The sequence below is a fragment of the Ursus maritimus genome, unplaced genomic scaffold (assembly GCF_017311325.1).
Source record: "Ursus maritimus isolate PB19 unplaced genomic scaffold, ASM1731132v1 scaffold_18, whole genome shotgun sequence".
Lineage (NCBI taxonomy): Eukaryota > Metazoa > Chordata > Mammalia > Carnivora > Ursidae > Ursus > Ursus maritimus.
Window position 1 is genome coordinate 54,428,366 of NW_024424230.1, and position 21,549 is coordinate 54,449,914.

A 21,549-nucleotide genomic window follows, 5' to 3' on the forward strand; every position below is an offset into this window, starting at 1 on the left:
TATCCCCAGAACATGTGAAGAACTCTAACGACTCAATAATACAAAAGACAATCTTTAATGGGCAAGAGATTTGAACCAAAATCCCACCAAAGCACAGAAATGGTCACTATACATGAAAAGGTGCTCATCATCAGACATCAGGGAAATGCTAATTAAACCACAATGTGATGATACTACATNACCACAGGAATGCCCAAAATAGATCAAATTAAAAAGAGTAACAATACCAAGTGTTAGCAAGGACACGGAGTAACACATTCTCGTCCATTGCTGGTGGGGGTGTAAAATGCGAGAACCATTTGGGAAAAGTAGCAGAATGGAATGAAGTTACTCAGATACCTACCCTATAACCTAGAAATTCAACTCCTACTTACTCAAGAGAAATTAAAGCATATATCCCCACAAATATGTGTACAAGAATGTTCATAGCAATTTTATTCATAATAGACAAAACCTGGAGAAGAGAGAAATGTGGTTAATTCATTCAACAGAGTAGAACTCAACAATAAAAAAGTTTTGTTTTGCTGTTTTTTTTTTTTAAGTATGCTCCACACCGGGCGTGGAGCCCAATGCCAGGCTTGAACTTGGGACCCTGAGATCAAGACCTGAGCTGAGATCAAGAGTCGGCTGCTTAACTAACTGAGCCACCCAGGTGCCCCAAAAAGGAATTTTAAATACATGCAAAAATATGAATTTCAAAACCATGTTGTGTGAAAGAAATCAAACATAAAAGGGTATGTACTACATGATTCCATTTATATGTAATTCAACAGCAGGAGGAAGTGGTCTATGGTGGTAGGTATCTGAAAAGTGGTTTCCTCTTCTAGAAGGGGCTGCCTGGAAATGGGCACGAGGTGATTTTCTTGGGTCATCCATGATCAGGCTTGACCTACTTTGTACTCTCTCTCTCCCATGACACCAGGGTCCCTGTTTCAACTAGGGGACTTAGATCTCTCATGACCCCAAACCACCCACCCCATCCCCAACGGTCCCATTCCTACAGTGAAAGCACTTCGTCAGCTGGGCTGTTCCAGGTGCTCCTACCATGCACCCAGCAAAGCCTAGGTACAGCTACCTTTTCAGAGCCTTCCCATGCCTTTCTATCCCACGGTACCATAATTTAGCCCTTGAGTTTATAGTGTTTTTAAGGTGCACGTCTGCCCTTTGGTCCTAGCAATTTTAATAGAGCAAATTCTCCATTTTCATCTCACCATGCAGTTCAAGTGCTAAGTTAGCACTTAACTGGTAAATATTTGTTGAGAGATAGTCAACATTCAGTCATGTATCATTCCTAAATACCAGAAATGTTAGAGACAGCTGCAGAGATAGACCAATGGAACATTACTATCTTATCATAGAAGACCTATTTGTTGGGCCCTACCCTCCAGGTCAAAGAAGCAGTCTTTGTTTTCAGTAGCTTTGACGAAAATCGAAGTACCTGACGAATGACTATCTGGCAACTCCGGTGATATCGATGGGGACTCAAGGGACTGACGAACAACAGAAGGGCCTAAGAAAATTGTAATTGAATACAACTTCTTTCGTGGCTTTGCTCCTTTCGTTTTGAAATGTGGGTAATCGCCACCTTCTAGCATCTTTTCCTTCTCTAGGACACATTTCCTCTGCAGAAGCTTATGAGGAAACAGCCAGCTTGTTTGATAACGTCAGGATAAAATGAGAATATCAACTGAAGCTAGAACTGTGAGGAAATTGGAGGAAAAAGTGGGGGAAAAATGAACAAAGATTTAGTGAAAAAAAACAATACATTGGGAGAATAAAAAGGGGAGTCTAATGGGTGCAACTGTAATTGTGCAACTGTGATTTTTTTCCATAATGGATTAATTCAGTTAGCCAGTATTTCGTCAAGGATTTTCACTTGCAGAGCCAGAAGTAAAGGTGGTTTGTGATTGTTATAATTTCCTTACGTTGTTTTGGAGCTGGGATTATACCAGACTGACTGAACGGGTAAAGCAGCTTTCCCCCTTTTTGTCTTCAACTTTGAAACAGTATGTTAAATATTTAAAGGAGGTTTGTGGGCGCCTGGGTGGCACAGTCATTAAGCGTCTGCCTTCGGCTCAGGGCGTGATCCCGGCATTCTGGGATCGAGCCCCACATCAGGCTCCTCCTCTGCTGGGAGCCTGCTTCTTCCTCTCCCACTCCCCCTGCTCGTGTTCCCTCTCTCGCTGGCTGTCTCTCTCTCTCTGTGTCAAATAAATACATAAAATCTTTAAAAAAAAATATTTGAAGGAGGTTTGGAAGGGAGGGATTGCTAAGGGACATGAGGAAACCTTAGGGGGTGATATGTTCATTATCTCATCCTGTGATGATTGCAGGGAGGTATACATATGCTAACATTCATTGAACTGTATACTTTATGTGAAGGTTATTATAGGTCAGTTATGCCTCAATAAAGCTGTTAAAAAAAAAAAAAACAGCTAGTTCTGGGCTCTGTGCTTGGGCTCCGAAGCGTGGTGGCGGTGCACTGAATTCCCATGCCAGCTAGGCAGTGGGAGAGAACCATGCTTTGCCTACTGCCATTGCCTGAGAAGACACTAGAAAGGCTTACCACAAGGCAAACATTAAGATGATTAGACTGTCAAGAAGGACAATCAAGAATATCTCCCGGGAAAATGATCATTTCCAATGAAACGATTTCTGGAAAGAGGCTGGATCTTGTGTGCTCCTTCCCAGTATTGCAGACAGTACAGGATTCCTCTGGCTAACAACTTCAAAGCTGGTTTGAAAGGGGAGCGTGTTACCTTCACACTCTTTCTCCAGCACGTACGGCTACAGTTGCTGGAATCACAGGCACGGGATTACAGTCAGCACTGCAGTGACAATGGAAAGGACTTTAGGAGGCCTGTCGGTTCCTTGGACTCACTACCTATTGGGACATGTGCAGGAAAAAAGAGGGCTTCACTTTAGCCTTCTCTGGAGTTGCAGATGAATGTGTCCTCTCAGCCAGCACTCCTCGTATGAATTCTAAACGGATCTGAAATCACAACTTCGACGTTCTTAAGAAGGAATTATCAAAGCCAGCCTTAAATACTTTACAGTGGGAATGAGACTTGAAGCACTAGACAGGATATATCTATCTGCCCTGCACGAACTGTAGGTGTTAGAGGACATGAAGTTTATATTGCCCTTGACAAATAGAGAGGAACTTTTGCTTATTGCTACAGTACAATTCTTGAGATATTTTCTTGGCTGGGTAATATCCCTGGACAGATGTCTGATGGCGATCTGGGAATGATGTTGCTATTATACAAACTGCAGCAGAAGTACAGTCTCCTTGCAAAGAGACCGGCTGTTCAGTGCAGTCCGTAGAGAAAACTGCTCCCAACCACCAGCCCAGTGGGTCAAGGAAGCAGGATAGTTTAAAACACCTGCCCAGATGTCAGCCCTGAGAAGGATAACTTTCCTAAAAATGTTTCCTCAACAAAAATCAGCATTCATACTTTTAAAAAGACCTAAAATTAGGGGAAAGAAAGGGGGTTTTTGAAAGTCTCCCCATTGGGGCGCCTGGGTGGCACAGCGGTTAAGCGTCTGCCTTCAGCTCAGGGCGTGATCCCAGCATTGTGGGATCGAGCCCCACAGCAGGCTCCTCTGCTGTGAGCCTGCTTCTTCCTCTCCCACTCCCCCTGCCTGTGTTCCCTCTCTCGCTGGCTGTCTCTATCTCTGTTGAATAAATAAATAAAATCTTTAAAAAAAAAAAAAAGAAAGTCTCCCCATTTTGTGTTCTCCTACATCTCAGCTTGCGTGAAGTTGCTAGACAGAGCCCCTGGCCTTCCTTTTGGCAAAGGATGACATTGCTCAGATGACCATTGCAGGGATATCTGCTGTCTGTGACTCTGGAAACAAACGGAAACCCCAGTGCTTACCTGGATCAGAAGAGGGCCCCGCAGATGCCTACACTGTTGGCCAGACCCTGGGGTAGTGTGCCGGATGGAGACCTCCAAACTGGACCAATCACGGATTCCTCCCTGGAGGAGATGTGGCTGCTGCCTCCTCTCATGGGGGAAGATACACTATCCATCTTCCTTTAGTGAGGAACACTTGCTCAAGATAAACTGACCAAAATAAATCAGCAAAAGAAGACCTATCAGGACACAGCAGTGCTAAATGACACGCTAGCAGCCTTCTCCTAAAGCCGTCCCGCTCTCCCCTAAGCACCCCGCCATAGAGCTACGTGGACCAGATGCAGAAGTTTTGTCTTAAAAGGAAGTGACGGCCCTGCATGCACGAAGAGCAAAGGCGTTCTTAAAAACCCACTAATGCAACAAACTCTCTAAACCCCACCTGGAGAAAGTCCACAAACTCTTACCTTTGCTGTAGGAATTCTTTTCAGCTTGTGTCAGCTCCATCAAGCTCATCACCGGTTCTGAACTGACTGTCACTGAAGTCTACCAAGGACAATTATTTGAAGTCAGGAAAATCCACACACAGGAGAATTGAAGTCCCAAGTCGACACTCGGACCTGACCTCAGTGTACTCAAAGGATTTTTCCACTGTGGTCTGTGGAGGAAGTAATCCAGTTTGTGAGAGAGGCAGCTACTCACCCTTGGGTGCACCTCAGGAAGCTCTTCAGTAGACATGAAGGTTCTGCTGTGACCAAGGGGTGGATACAGTGATGAAATACAGGAGGGTGATGCTGAGGCCAGCGGCAAAGCCAGGCCATCGCATCGGAGGACTTGACAATCACCAAGAACTTCGTGTCCATTCAGACAGCACGCATTTGTCTGGTGTACTGATGCCTTCTCAGTTGAGAAGTGTGTTCGTCGCCCTCAGCAGTCTTCCTTTATCAGAAGATTCCCCTGAAAATTGTAAGGCTAACATTAGAATCTATTTCTCTAAAAACTACCAGAAGCATGAGGACTAGAGTACTCATATTGGTAGTTCTTTTTTTTTTTTAATTTTTTTTTTATTATATTATGTTAGTCACCATACAGTACATCCCTGGTTTCTGATGCAAGGTTCGATGATTCATTAGTTGCGTATAACACCCAGTGCACCATGCAATACGTGCCCTCCTTACTACCCATCACCAGTCTATCCCATTCCCCCACCCCCTCCCCTCTGAAGCCCTCAGTTTGTTTCTCAGAGTCCATAGTCTCTCATGCTTCACTCCCCCTTCTGATTACCCCCCCCTTTCTTTATCCCTTTCTTCCCCTACCTATCTTCCTAGTTCTTATGTTCCATAGATGAGAGAAATCATATGATAATTGTCTTTCTCTGCTTGACTTATTTCACTTAGCATTATCCTCCTCGGTGCCGTCCGTGTTGCAGCAAATGTTGAGAACTTCGCTTCTTTCTGATAGCTGAGTAATATTCCATTGTATATAGGGACCACAACTTCTTAATCCAGTCATCTGTTGAAGGGCATCTCAGTTCCTTCCACGCGTATTGTGGACATTGCTGCTATGAACATTGGGGTGCATATGGCCCTTCTCTTCACTACGCTCTGGCATCTCGGGTAAATACCCAGTATTGCAATGGCTGGTCATAGGGTAGCTCAATTTTTAACTTTTTAAGTGGACCTCCACTGTTTTCCAGAGTGGATGTACCTCCATCCCACCAACAGTGTAGGAGGGATCCCCTTTCTCCACATCCTCTCCAGCAATTGCATTTCCTGCCTTGTTGATTTTTGCCATTCTAACTGGCATAAGGTGGTATCTTAGCGTGGTTTTGATTTGAATTTCCCTGATGGCTAATGATTTTGAACATTTTTTCATGTGTCTGTTAGCCATTTGTATGTCATCATTGGAAAAGTGTTTGTTCATATCTTCTGCCCATTTTATGATTTGTTTATTTGTTTCTCGCGTATTGAGTTTGAGAAGTTCTTTGTAGATCTTGGATACCAGTCCTTTATCTGTAGCATTATTTGCAAATATACTCTCCCATTCTGTGGGCTGCCTCTAAGTTTTTTTGATTGTTTCCTTGGCTGTGCAGAAGCTTTTTATCTTGATGAAGTCCCACATGTTCATTTTATCTTTTGTTTCTCTTGCCTTTGGAGATATGTCATGAAAAAAGTTGCTGGGGCGATGTCGTAGAGGTTTTGCCTATGTTGTCCTCCAGGATTTTGATGGATTCCTGTCTCACATCGAGGTCTGTCATCCATTTGGAGTTTATCTTTGTGTATGGTGTGAGAGAGTGGTCAAGTTTCATTCTTTTGCATGTAGCTGTCCAATTTTCCCAGCACCATTTATTGAAGAGACTGTCCTTTTCCCACCGGATGTTTTTTCCTGCTTTATCAAATATTAGTTGCCCAAAGAGCCAAGGGTCCATTTCTGGGTTCTCTATTCTGTTCCATTGGTCTATGTGTCTGTTTTTGTGCCAGTACCATGCTGTCTTTGTGATCACAGCTTTGTAGTACAGCTCGAAATCTGGCATTGTGATGCCCCCAGCTTTGTTTTTCCTTTTCAACAGTTCCTTGGCAATTCGGGGCCTTTTCCGGTTCCATACAAATTTAAGGACTATTTGTTCCAGTTCCTTGAAAAATGTCATTGGTATTTTGATCGGGATAGCATATTGGTAGTTCTTTGTATCTTTTAATATTTTTTAATTGTACACTTTACAAATACACTTTATTTGGGAAACTGGAAAAAAGCCTTATTGATTTTGGCAAGTACTTACACACAGAACGAAACCCCAAAGAATCAAATATCAGGGATTAACAATTTCTAGAAATAAATCCACGAAATTGTTAACTTAGAAGAAAATTTAAAGATGTAACTAAATCACGGTTTCTCTTCCTGATACTGTTGCTATTTGGGGCCAGATAATTCTTCATTGTGGGGGCTGTTCTGGGCGTGGTAGGAGGGTTAGAAGCATCCCTGGTCTCTACCCACTGGACGCCAGTCACACTTCCCCTTCTCCCTTTGTTGTGACAACCAAAAGTATGTCCAGACAAACGTCCCCTATGGGGCAAAACTGCCCCTTGCTGAGAACCACTGAATTCCTTCTCTTTTGTGAATGTTGTATCTATCTGGTTGGTATAATATTCTATTCATGTTCTATTTGTTTCCAGACAGTGAATAGCCATACAAATTACTTTCATTGATGTTATGTTTTATCTTTTCTTTCTTTTTTTTTTTTTTTTTTTTAAGAAAAGCTTTGGAAGCTTTGGGGGAAAAAAGAAAAGAAACCTAGGTCTGCCTGAGTTCAGAGCCTCTACCATTAGGCTAGAAAATCTAAAAACAAGTCACTCTACCCTGTGCTTCTGGAAACGCTAAAGAGGAAAGCACATTTGCAAAGTATTTTTCACAAGAGGCTTTGTAAGCAGCTGTAACTATAAAAGCCCCAGATGCTATTAGAGGAAGGGCAGGTCTTACAGACCAATCCGTGAAACTCGAAAGGAGAGATGCAATTCTATTTTAGAAAAAGAAAGGTAACTTAAGTGTCTGGAGACCTCATAGATTTAATGACTGTCACGCAGGGCACTGCATAAAACAACTAACAACCGGATACCTTTCGCCCAGGAGCTTGGAGTCCGAACATGCGCTGAGGTTATGCACATGCGGTCTGGCCGTATCCCACCTTCCTCCTTTGCTGACCGCTGATGTATTCGTTGGCAGGGTGCTCACTAACACTCACTCGGACAGTCTGTTCTGCCTGGGGGGGGGGGGGGGGGGGGGGAGTTGAGATTCCACTACCTCCACCAGGTCAGGGTCTGCGCTGCTGAGCAGGAGGAGGGGAAGGGCACAGCCTCTGTATGGTCAGAGTCACTAAAAGGTCTCTTGTCGTCAGCTCTGTGTTAGTGAGGAGACCTTTCCCACTCTGTTAGAATAGATAATTGGGATTTGGTGCTAGGCATGTCTAATGTTTCCTAACTACTCTGTCAGATGGTAGGGAGAAAAAAATCCTGGATATTACACACCTATCCTGCCAGTTATAAATCTCTAATCCAATGGCGGCCATTTTGCCGCTGCCTATCCCCGGATGAGGCTGTTCTCTGAGGAGGTGTGGAAATCCAGTGTGATGTTTACATCCCATCGACATCGTCGCCTTTCTTGACTGACACCTAACAAAGATAAACCTGAGTACGGGCTGAGCCCAGCCCAGGTCGCCCTTCCCCAAGAAGGCTCAAGGTCAGGCTCAGAGAGGCCATGGCTGGGCTGGGCTGGCTGCCTGTACAGTTTGGCTCCTGGATGAGGTGTGGGTAGACCTGGCCCTGGTTTCTTTTCTGACCCAGCTCCATCCCCACCCTGTCACTTTCACCCTCTGAGTCTCAGCTTCCTCATCTGTGAGGTGATGCAAGAGTAGCTTTGGAAGGAGACAGACCCCATCATCGGGGCTGAGTCAGACTAGAGCACGGAATGGCTTATCCTTTCTCATCTATTGCCGGGTAAGCATTGGGCACCCAGCAGAGGTGTGCATTTTTGACAAGTGCCCATCTTAAATTCTAGGACAATGCTATTCAAAGTGTGGTCTGTGATCTGGCGCCAGTTGGACAACTGTTACTGGTCCAAGACAAGGTAGGCAGAAAGAAAAGGAGCAAAGCTCTGAGAAATGTATATGTAATAACATGATTTTCCTCAAAGCCCCAGGACAGGATCATTGAATAGGGTACAGAGGAGTTTGGGTGGAACTTGAATGGTGAGTGTCACGTGACTCGAGCTGCATACTTGTTATGCACAGGAGGACCTCCTTACACCGCATATCATTTTAAGATCTGTCAACTACATTCCAACATCCTATAGTCTGTATACATTTATTATTCATTTATAATTTGTTTTTATAATCATTTCGACTTTTAATTAATATTTTTAATGTAAATACACACATATTTCATAGCTATATTAGGCAAGTAAATTTGTCTGACAAAGTGCTAAAACCGTAGTATGATTTATGGAAAAGTACAAATGAGTCATGAATGAAACTGATACTTAAGTGGCATTTACTTACCAAACAAATTCAAAACAAAAAAGAATTCTTTGAGAAAGAGAGTTTTGAATTAAAAGGCTGACAGAAGCAGATGTTTTGTATTACACTATAAACATTAAAGCTTTTGGGGTCTTCATGAAGAATTGCTCCTTAGTTAGCTAAAACTAAAAATCCATTTACAATTCCTGAACAATTAGCAAAAGATTGCACTGGAGATGCTTGCTTAGAAGTAGTAGGTGAAACACAGGAAAAATGGGGCTCAAAAACTACTTTCTAATCAGAAGTGTTCAGAAACTGGCTATTATGATTTAAGACCAACTCATAAAATGTATAATGTTGCCTGTTTTTCACTGCAACTTGGCAACTACACAGATATTGCTAAAATGAATTCGTTTGAATAATATAGTAAAAAGACAGCATCCCCCTGCCACCCCCAGCTTTCCTGCTAACAAGCAGCTAGCTCTGAACTGAAGAAAACTACGAAGGATGATTACATTGCCAACAAATGTGCTAGGAATTAAAGTTTGGAGTAGGAATGTGTTCCGATGGCACCCCTACAATGAGAGAAAAGCACTTTGTCGGAGTTTCCTGGATGGAGAGCTTGCACTGACTGCAATCAGTTCACAGCCCGTCATGGAGAAAAGTCTTGCTATGAAATATGTCAGCCTAACTAAAAAGTATGCTTAGTGATGGAGCAAAAACGAACGCAGTAAATTGAAGATGATTCTTTTTATAATGTAGTAATGTGGAAGTTGAGTCGTACCTGGTACTGCATGCTGAGTTAGGATCTTTACGGAGCAGGAAAGTGTCAAGAATGTCTGAACTATAAGACAAAGTCTTGCCTTATGTTTCTACAAAATAAGAACCTAATTTGGTTCTAATTTTTTCAAGTGTAAACTGGATAGTCAGTCTTGCTTATTTGTTGCTATCTTCAATATTTTTTAAAAGATTATGTATTTATTGGAGAGAGAGAGCACACAGGGAGAGGGAGAAGCAGACTCCTTGCTGAGCAGGGAGCCCGACACAGGCTCCATTCCAGCACCCTGGGATCATGACCTGAGCCGAAAGGCAGATGCTTAACGACTGAGCCACCCAGGCGCCCCTCTTCAATATTTTAATGATTTTTATACTTCTATGGAAGGAAGTATGGCAATGTGTTTTGGCAGCGAATATATGATTGTAAGGGAAAAATAAAAGAAGCTTGGAAGAACACAGTTTTAGAGATTTTTGACATATTCCACAATTTAATAATGATTGTCAATGAAGCAGGTGATGATCTTAGTATAGCTAATCTGAAAAGTTACAAACGTCGTATGAAATTGACCAAAATGCTTTACATTTTATTTTTCATTACAGAATAGCCATATGGAGGAAAATCATGGCTTGAAAAGTAATTTCAATAAAAGGTAGCTGAAATAAAACTATAACTTTATGAAATAAATTGGGGAACTAGTTGATGGACTGAAAATGAGTTTTGAAAATGCGGCATCACTTGCTTCATTTTGGATCAAAGTTAAAAATAAGTATCTTGCTGAAATTAATCTCTTCTTACACTGCAATCAACATACCTCTATGAGATTAGTTTCTCTAATGAGTTTTTTAATTTATTTAAGAGAGAGAGAAGGAGAGGGAGAAGGAAAATCCTCAAGCAGACTCCCTGCGGAGTGCAGAGCTGGACATGGAGCTCAGTCTCAGGACCCTAAAATCACGACCTGAGCCGAAATCCACCGTTGGATTCTTAACCAGCTGAGCCACCCAGGTGCCCTTCTCTAATGAGTTTTTAAAACACAACATGGAAGTATATCTAAAACACACTTAGATATACTTTAGCAAGTAATATCATAAACCCAAATTATTTTAGATAAATTAACAAGAAGTGAGCACATTTGTTGAATGACAAAATACTACAAGTAGAATAAGGATTCTTTATATTAATCACCTATATGCATACTTTCAATGAGTGTGTACTGGTTTTAAAACTATTTTTTTCCTCTTTTATTTATTCTAATGATGGTTAATAAAATGCAGGTTCATTCTGCACTTTTTTTTTAAAGATTTTATTTATTTATTTGATAGAGAGAGACACACAGAGAGAGAGAACACCAGCAGGGGGAGTGGGAGAGGAAGAAGCAGGCTTCCTGCTGAGCAGGGAGCCTGAGGTGGGGCTTGATCCCAGGACCCTGGGATCATGACCTGAGCCGAAGGCAGACGCTTAACAGACTGAGCCACTCAGGCGCCCCCATTCTGCAGTCTTTAATTCAGAAAACTGTGTTTGTATTGTGTATGTTTTTTCATTTCATTTTTCTAGTAAATAATTTTTATAGTATTTTACAAAAATATAAGTCCACAATGGATAGGAAATTTTTTTAAAAACTGGTCTTTCATTATCGACAATTTGAGAGACAAATTATTTAATATTACCTCTTCCCGCAACTCTTCTCTACACTCTTTTAAGTAGGCCAAGTTTTCATCTCTGTTTCTAGGCACCTTCCCTTAATCTTTGGACCACCTGAAAGGATACTTACATGTAGACTGGACTCTCTTATAGGTAAAATGTTATTTAAGGCTCTGAGAAATTATGTTATAATAATGGAAGGCCTGTTGGTAGAGTTGATTATTGGAATCAGCGAATCTCACTGTTGGACTTAGAAGAAATATAGATCAGTACCCTGGCCAAATTTAGAGTTGGTTCTATAAAATACAGGGAACACCAATAAAACCCCACTAGATTTCAGTTTTCATAGTGCAGTGTTGCGAGAGTAGGCTCTGGAGTCAGTCTGAATAAATTCGAGCCTTGGTTCTACTCCAATCTGCTCTAAGACCTTGGACAAATTACTTCTCTGATAGACAGTAGCCATAGTCTCTTCATTTGTACAGTAAGAATAACAACAATACCTACCATAAAGATTTCATGTAAGGATTAAATGAGACTGCATGTGGAAAAATCAGTCGTCCTGGGCTGGGAGTCAGTAATTGCTAGCTCGTGTCATTGTTACTGTGCAAAGCATTTTCACTTGCAGCTATCAAAGTCGACCTCTGCCACAGTTTATAAGGTAGTGGGGAGAATGTTCTTATCAACATTTCAGAAATGACATGCAGGCTTGGAGAATTAAATCACCAACTCAAAACCAGAAGCAGAGAGACTTCTCATTTCCAAAACCATGCTCTTTTTTTTTTTTTTTTAAGATTTTATTTATTTGACATACAGAGAGACAGCCAGTGAGAGAGGGAACACAGGCAGGGGGAGTAGGAGAGGAAGAAGCAGACTCCCAGCGGAGGAGCCTGATGTGGGGCTCGATCCCAGAACTCTGGGATCACGCCCTGAGCCGAAGGCAGACGCTTAACGACTGAGCCACCCAGGCGCCCCACTAAAACCATGCTCTTTCCATCAAGGGGCTTTAGTCTTCCTGGCACATGATTGCCGGATCCCAGGAACAGTGTGTTCATTCAGCCCAATCCTTACCTTCTTCAATCAAGGGAATAAAAAAGGCACAGGGAACCTCGAATCCAAAAGAGAGTGCATCCTTCCCCAGCTCCACACTAAAGGGCTGGAGCCTCCGCCACAGCCCAGCCCCCCACCACCCCCAGTTACCCTCATCTGGAGATCTGGGCTTCCTTTTGCTTCCCACAACGCCTCCCCAAATTCCCAACTCCCTGACAAATTCCCAAGAGAAGATGAGAGGGCCAGGCGAGCTGGGCCCCTTCCAGTGCTGCCTTCACTAACAGCCACACTCCTGTCGCCTCCTGATTGCTTTAGCACCCTGAGGCCGCTCTGGGGGGTAAATAGAATTATTTTACTCCGCTCTCCAATTTACTGCAAGAGATTATGAAAGGATGACACCTAGCTTCACTAGAAATCCCGCTGGCTTCTCAGCAATCACTTTCAACATCTCTCTGTAAAACTCAGTGTTCACAGCTTCTCTCCCCCACCTCTCAGGCCTTGCAGTGGCCTGGCCTCTCTTTACGGAACAACCACGTTGGAGCTGAAGTTCTTCGCAGCTTGGGGTAGCTAGCCATCATTCTCTGCTTTCCACGGAACTGACATGATGACCCCGCCCCAGATTCGAGACCACAGCTCGCAACCCTTCCCAAACGCCCAGCCAATGGCAATCAACCGCTGCAGGTTGACTCTGCCCACTCACCAACTGCCGCGCCCACAGTTAGGCTGGCCCCGCCCCCACCGGCCCGCTTGTTTCCAGGCCACGCCCCCACACCACCGTAGCCCCGCCCCAGCCCTGAGCTCCGGGCTGGCGCCTCCTTTCCCCGCACGTGCGGGGTTGGCCAGCCTGCCCGCCATTAACAGCCAGATGGACCAGAAAGCCAACGCTTCCTGCGCCTGAGCGGGCCCTCGTTCTCACATCACAGTGGTCCAAATGACATGGCTTTGAAGAACTCTGCCCCGTGTTTTCCCGCTCTGGGTGCTTGAAGAGAAGGAAAGGGCCAAGAGAACACGGAACAGCCGAACCCCGCAGGGCCGAAAATTCCTTCAAGAGTCCAAGGAAGCTGTCCCGGGGGACGGACACACCCCAGTGGATCGTGTGATTGCTGAGCCTCGAGACCCGGTGAGTAGGAGGCCCGGTCCGGGGCGGGGTCCCCCTCACCACCAGCCGGGTGAGATGCCCGCGGCGTTTCCCGCTCGTGGGTACCATTTCCACCGAGGACCATGCAGGGCCTCCCCATGCCGGGCCTCGTGCGGACATCCCAGCTGGGCCGCGGCTGGAGGTGTGAGGGCCGGGCCGGGCCCGGGGAGCGGGGCTTCGGGGGAGACTGGGAGTCCGGGACTGAAGCTGGCCCGAGAGCAGACGTGATTCATTGGCTGAGTGAGGGCCGCTAATGTCCTGCATAGGGCGAGAGAGGGAGGGAGCAGCAAGAGCCGTGGTGCTTGCAGTAGGAATGGGTGTCGGCGAGCGTCTGGGGGACATGGGTGAACCACGCACAGCTTCTGCTCCGGAGTGCACAGCCGACCGCTGCTGAGTGGCTGAACAGTCGCGGAGCAGTGCCCGGTAGATTGGTGCTGTGGACTGTGCTGGTAACCTGGGACCTGAGGACATGGAAACTCATTGGAAGTAAGTTAGAGAAAGGGAGGTGGGAATTAGAGACAGCTGCCAGGAAGAACTTTCACGTTTTTTGGGATGTGTGGTGCTTTTCCGCCCTCCCCTCTTTAGAGCAATCTGTCCAACAACCTTTCAGTCTCCCCCTCTACTCCCTGCCCTCCAGTGCCAGGCCCAGTACCTTTCATAGGCTTGTATAGCGCCTATTCTGGTCCCTCGGGCTCCTGTGGCAAAAATGCCATAGACTGGGGGGCACCTGAGTGGCTCAGTCAGTTAAGGGCCTACCTTCGGCTCAGGTCATGATCCCAGGACCCTGAGATCAAGCCCCACATCTGGTGCCCTGCTCAGAGGGGAGTCTTCTTGTCCCTCTCCCCATGCTTGTGCTCTCTCGCTCTCTGTCAAATAAGTTTAAAAAATCTTTTAAAAAAAATGCCATAGAGTGGGAGGCTTACAAACAACATAAATTTATTTCTCACAGTTCTAGAGGCTGGAAGTCCAAGGTGAGGGGCCAGATGGTTAGCCATGTCCCTGTTCTAGATAGCGGACTTCTTATATCCTCACATGGTAGAAGTGGCCAAGGGCCTGAGGCCCTCCCTGGGGCCGGTTTTACAAGGACACTAATCTCAGGGATGAGGCCTCCACCAACATGACTTAATCGCCTCCCAAAGGCCCACCTCCTAATACCATCACTTTGGGAGTTAGCTTTAAGAGTGTGAATTTTGGAGCAACACATTCAGACCATAGAGCTCTGTCTTTCTTAGTGCTCTTCAAAGTTCATGATGTTTTGAGATTTCTTTTTAAAACCTGATGTCTCACTTACCCCACTCCCACACACGGGATAGAAAACTTCCTCAGGATGGGACAAATAACCTGTTTTGCTTACGATGGAGTCCCTAACATCTAACACAGTGGCTGGCATGTGGTAGTTGCTATGTAAAAATTTGTTGAATGAATGAATGTTTTCTTTAACACCTTGGGAATATAATAATAATTTTGTGACTTTTTTTTCCTGTGGTTCATTATCTTCGTATGATTCCTGAGAGCGATTTATGTAATAAACAAAACTCTCAGGATTGTCTTGATTAGTGTGGCCTAAAGCAATCTTCCCTAAAAGTAACTTTTGCTCTAAACCATCCAGAGGAAACTTTGCCAGCTGTCATTGAGGAACTAGGTTGTTGTTTCCAAAGGTCTTAGAACAATGGTCAGATTGCTCATGTTCCCTGTTTATTAGGTGTGAAAGATCTCATGAAGGATTTTGACATTCTGAGCCTTCCTACACTTTCCTGCTTGCTGCATGAAACCATTATGGTAAAATGAGATTATACATGTAAGAGCATTTTGAAAATTCTAGAATTCTAAACTCTAGAAATTTAAAGAAATATTTTTGTCATTATTCTTTTTCAGTAATTGATCCAGGCCCACTTCTCTACTTTATGGTTTGTTTACAGGTTACATTAGCCATTACAGACATGAAAATACCCTCCTTTGCTCTCCTTCCTTTTAAACTTTGGTTTCTTCTTAAAGGTACTTATAGATGCAATCAGTCCTTTTATTATCTGTGCAGGAGCTAAGCTCTTACTGTTTTATTTGCATCCTAGATTAGATATAATGCAATGCACTTTTCCTTTGTCTGGTTACCACTTGAAATAAAACAAAACAAAAACAATTCATCTGTGGATTGGAATCTTTAGGTATAAAATGTGCCATTCTTGGCTAATTGAAACATAATATTTAAAAGAAATTGTGGCTTAAAATGTTTCTGTAGAATGCTGACCAATGTTCACTTGATAAAACCCATGTGAAACCTTTCTAATCAGGCATAAGTGTTATGTATTTTCTCATTTACACGATATGTAGAGTGCCTATAGATTTTTCACAAGCCACACAGAAAAGTCCATTTCATTACTTTATAATCTACCTTTTAAATGACTATATGTATACTTATACATAAATATACAATATCATACTTAGTGTGGTACTTAAGAGCAAGGGAACCTGGAAAAGTATACATATATAAAAAATCTCTATTCAAGTTTCACTCTGCCACCTACCAGCTGTATAAGTAAGAGCAAATTAGTTAACTTCTATAAATGTCTCAATCTAAGGGTGGGAGGGTGCCAGGTGGAAAGTGCTGATGTCCTGAAGAAAAGGAGGGGGTGGGGTCTGAGATCTATGGCCTAAATGAGTTAGGGCTGGAACTTTGTTTGCACTACTAGCATGGAAGAGAATGAACAGGAGTAAGAGAAAAAGTTAAAAAAAAAAAAGGTCACTTTTGGCTAACCATTCAGCAGGTGGGAGAAACTGGAACCAGTAGGAATTAGGAAAAGGCCTGGGTAAAAAATAGCCGACAATATTTTCCTAAGAAAGACAACGTGTGCACAAGTACAAAGGAATTCATGTGGATAGTATTACTAAGTGTTTATAATTTGTAGTTGAAGAAGTTATGGCGTTTACAGTAGCTGCAGTGTGGGAATGATCATTGGGGTAGGCTCGAGGAGGTGGTCTTTCCTATCCCTTGGTGTCTGTCATCTTCTCCCTTGTCCTCGTACCAGTAATGCTTCTGCCATATATTTGCTGTGAGCATGTATTCCTTTTGAGCATTCACTTAGTGATTGTATCATAGTTTTCTTCTTTCAGATGCTCTTTGGCCTTTACATATCCAGAATTTTCCTACAGTTTTAAAGCCCCCCCTTCCATGTTTTTATTTTCGTAAGACTTTTCTCCTTTAAGCATGGGCTGAGAAATTATGTCATCCGTGAGAGAACTCAGGTAAGAACTGATCAACTCTGGAGATGGCATCAGAGGTTCACGGTTTAGATTACGGTTTCGTCATGTAGGGGTATAACTGAAGACTGGCCGTATAGAGGAGGGGCACAGGGCAAGGTATGTGGGAAGAGGCTTGGAGCTTCCATGCCCTTTCCTCAACTCTCCACATGTTCACCAGTCCAGAAACTCCCTGATTTAAATGTTAATCTCATCCAAGAGCACTCTCACGGAAACACCCAGAATAATGATTGGCCAACTATCTGGGTACACTGTAGCCCAGTCAAATTGACATATAAAATTAACCATGAAAGCTCTTGACTGTTGTCAAATACTTTTCTGCATCAATTGAGATGACTGTGTTACTTTTTCCCCTTCATTCCGTTAATGTGGTGTGACGCATTGGTTGATTTTCACATGTTGATCCATCCGTGCATTCCAGGGAAAAAGGCTCTTTGGTCTGGTCGTGTTGCATAAACCTTTAATATGTTGTTGAATCGTTTGTTAGTATTCTGTTGAGGATTATTGCATCAATATTGGTAAAGTTATTGGTCTGTAGTTTTCATGTAGTATCTTTGTCTTTTATATTAGTGTAATGTGGCCTCTTGGAGTGAGTTAAGAAGTGTTCCCTCCTCTTCTATTTTTTTTAACTGTGTGGTTGGTTAAAGGAATGGTAGAAACACAAAATACACAGCAGGCACTGTGCCTGAACTAACGATTCCTCAAAGAAGGAGTCATTTCAAAATTTCGCTGTCAGATATATTGTATCAACTACTGTTAATTAAGAATCATTGATTAAGGAGCACCTGGGAGGCTTAGTCGGTGAAGCGTCTTCCTTCCACTCAGGTCATGATCCCAGGGTCCTGGAATCGAGCCCTGAATCAGGCTCCCTGCTCAGGAGGGAGTCTGCTTCTCCTTCTGCCTCTTCCCCTGGCTTGTGCTCTTTCTTTCTCACTCTCGCTCTCAAATAAATAAATAAAATCTTAAAAAAAAAAAAAAAAAGAATCCCTGCTTAAGACTGGGGCAAAGACCAACGTTTAAAGTTAAATAATGATGCAATTGATAAGGAGCTCTTGCAATGTGAGAGATACCCTCAGGTAAATTGTGATTTCAGTTGTATGCGGTGCAATAATTCAGAAATAGAAGGGGGTTGGGAAGTATCCACAGAAGGGGAAGAATTTTGACTTCATATAGAGAGAGATGGCGGGCATAAATTATAGATGGAAAAGTAGAACAGGCAAGAATAATGAAGTGGGAATGAGCCAAGACATATTCATGGACAGTGAAGAACCCATTTGGGCTGGGACAGAGGGTTCAGGAGGGTGAGGAGTTTGAGATGGTCCTTTGCAGGCTGGAACAGTAGGGGCTGGAACTCTTAGGAGGGTGGAATTTATCTTAGAAAGCTGCTTGAGAGGCTAGAGGGGGTGTGTGATACGGTCAAGGAGTATTTTATCAGTGCAAGGTGGCTGCACTGAGCACAGAGTCCTTGAGCTGAATGAGACTGACATTAAGGTCACAGGACCCATGAAGTCAGGAGGGCATGATTTGGTCTGTTTTGTTTACTGCTCTAGTGCCAGGGCCTTTCATATAGCTGGTGCTCGATATTTATTGAATGAATGAATGAAAAAGACATAAACTGGCAAATGGAAATAAAGACGAAAATGCAAAGAATGTTTTGAAGGAGAGAACAGTAGTACTGAGTGACTGGTTAGATACGCATGTCAAGATTATCTTAACATTTCTAGCAATGGGAGAGTTTATAACCTATTGAGAGAATGATGATGGTACCAGTAAAAACTGGGGAATCCAAAGTTGAAGCCAGTTAGGTGGGCTGAAGTCGGGGAGGATATAGGCTTGTATAGATAAGGTGAATTTGAGGTGCTGGGTGACACATCTAAATGGAAATGCTTAGTAGACAACAGGAACTGGATTTTGAAGAAGTCAGGATTGTGAATATTGATTCTTTGAATCTTTCAGAATCCTTTGCACTTAGGTTATATTTTAAACCTTAGGCACAGGCCAGGTAACTTAAAAGCAGAAAAACAGAAAAGCAGAGTCAGTTTTGGAAATTTGAGGATCATCCACATTTAGGTGATTGGAAGTGAAATATATTGAAATTTATCTGTGAAAAACACACACTGAATGACTGAAGAGTGTTAAGTTACAGCAAAAATAGAATTTTAGTATTTAAAGACCATTTTATACATGATTAAAAACATATAGTATTAAGAGTAATCATGATTGATGATCTGAAATGACTGAAATGAGCTCCCACTGTTTGAAGATCAGACCGGTAAGAGAAAAAAATAACTAAAATCAAGAGCCAAATTTTAGGGGTGGTGGGTAGCTTAGTCGATTAAGTGTCCAACTCTTGATTTCGGCAAGAACTGTATTTTATTTTCCTCTACATAGCAATAAATATGTATCCACATAACAATAAATATTCTCTTACCCAGCCTGTATTCACCTCCATCCCAACTCCACTCCTTTCAAAATTCTCAGGATTCATTCCCTGGCATATTCTGGTTTCTGCATGGGCCTGTTAGACAGGTCCAAGAAGAATTACATTTATTTTAAAAATTTCCTTCCAGAGTGTTTTGAGTCAAATCACACAAGCCTTTTATCTGTCCTTACCTGCTATTTGTATAGGTTTAAAATGACTGTCCTGAGGCTTAGCCATGTGCGCAGTCAACTAAAAATTCATTTCTCATCGCTTCATAGACAGGAAATTAATTGGACAAATGTGAAACACATGGAAATTAATAGTTTATACTTTCGATCACCATGGCAGCACCAATCACAGAATATTTCACTTAATGAACTGTGAAGCTCCCAGTTCCCTGGTCAGTCATGTCATGTGAAAGCATTCCCTGGAAGAATGTTCACACTCTGCTATGCACCGTGTTATCATCATGCTTTGAGGTATCAATTTCAAAAGCCCATGTGGAATTTAAATTGGGCCTGTTATTAAATAGCTATAAAGTAAAGAGAGGATTTACAGATGTCACATTTTTCTGTTTTTTTCTTTTATTACACTTTTTAATTTTTTATTGAAGTATAATTAACATACAGTGTTATATTAGTTTTAAGTGTACACTATAATGATTCAACAGTTCTATACATTAAGATAAGTGTACTCTTAAATGTATACCTTATTTCACCCATCCCCCCACGCGCCTCCCCTCTGGCAGTCACCAGTTTGTTTTCTATATTTAAGAGTCTATTTTTGGTTTGTTTCTATTTTTCTTCATCTGTTTTCTTTCTACCATTCAGTAGGTTGCCTTTTCATTTTATTGATGGTTTCCTTCACTATGCAAAAGCTTTTAATTTTGGGGTAGTCCCAATAGTTTAATTTTGCTTGTGTTTCCTTTGCCTGAGGAGATGTATCTAGAAAAATGTTTCTATGGCCAATGTCAAAGGAATTATTGCCTGTGTTCTCTTCTAGTTTTATGGTTTTAGGTCTCATATTTGGTCTTTAATCCATGTTTAGCTTATTTTTGTATATGGTGTAAGAAACTGGTCCAGTTTCATTCTTTTGAACATAGCTGTCCAATTTTCTCAGCACTATTTGTTGAAGAGACTGTCTTTTCCCCACTCTATGTTCTTGCCTCCTTTGTTGTGGATTACTTGACCATATAAGCATGGGTTTATTTCTGGGGTCTCTATGTGTTTCACTGATCTCTGTGTGTGTTTTTGTGCCAGTACCCTCCTGTTGTGATTTCTGCAGCTTTGTAGTATATCTTGAAATCTGGGATTGTGATGCCTCCAGCTTCATTCTAATTTATTGAGATTGCTTTGGCTCATCAGGATCTTTTGTAGTTTCTCAGAAATTTGGGGATTACTTGTTCTAGTTCTCTGAAAACTGTTGGCATTTTTATAGGGATTATGTTAAATCGGTAGATTATTTTGGGCAGTATAGGCATTTTAATAATATTGGTCCTTCTAATCCATAAGCATGGAATATATTTCCATTTGTTTTGTGTCATCTTCAATTTCATCAATGTTTTATACTTTTCAGAGTGTAGATCTTTCACTTCCTTGGTTGAGTTTATTCCTAGGTATTTTTTTCTTTTTGTTACAATTGTAAATGAGATTATTTTCTTAATTTCTTTTTCTGCTACTTCCTCGTTAGTGTAAAATGCAACAGATTTCTATATATTGATTTGTATCCTGTGATTTTACTGAATTCATTTATCAATTCTGGTAGTTTTTTGGGGGAGTCTTTAGGGTTTTCTAGATATAGTATCATGACATCTGCAAATAGTGACAGTTTAATTTCTTCCTTAAGAATTTGGAAACCTTTTATTTCTTTTTCTTGTCTGATTGCTGTGGTAAGGGTTTCCAGTACTATGTTGAATAAAATTAGTGACAATGGACATCCTTGTCTTGTTCTTGATCTTAGGGGAAAAGCTCTCCGTTTTTTACCTTTGCTTACGATGCTATAAGCATCATATATGGCCTTTATTATGTTGTGATATGCTCTCTCAACGCACTTTGTGGACAGTTTTTATCATAAAGATATGTTATACTTTGTCAAATGTTTTTTCTGCATGTATTGAGATGATCATATGATTTTTATCCTTTCTCTTGTTGATACGATTGATATGCAGATATTGATTGTGGTGAATGATTTTTTTAATGTATTATTGGGGTTTTTTGCTAATATTTTGTTGAGGATTTTTGCATCTATATTCATCAGAGATACTGGCCTGGGGTTTCCTTTTTTTGGTAGTATTTTTGTCTGGTTTTGGTATCAGGGTAATGCTGGTCTTATAGAATGAATTTGGAAGTGTTCCTTGCTCTCCCATTTTGTGGAATAGTTTGAGGAGAATAAGTATTAATTCCTCTTTAA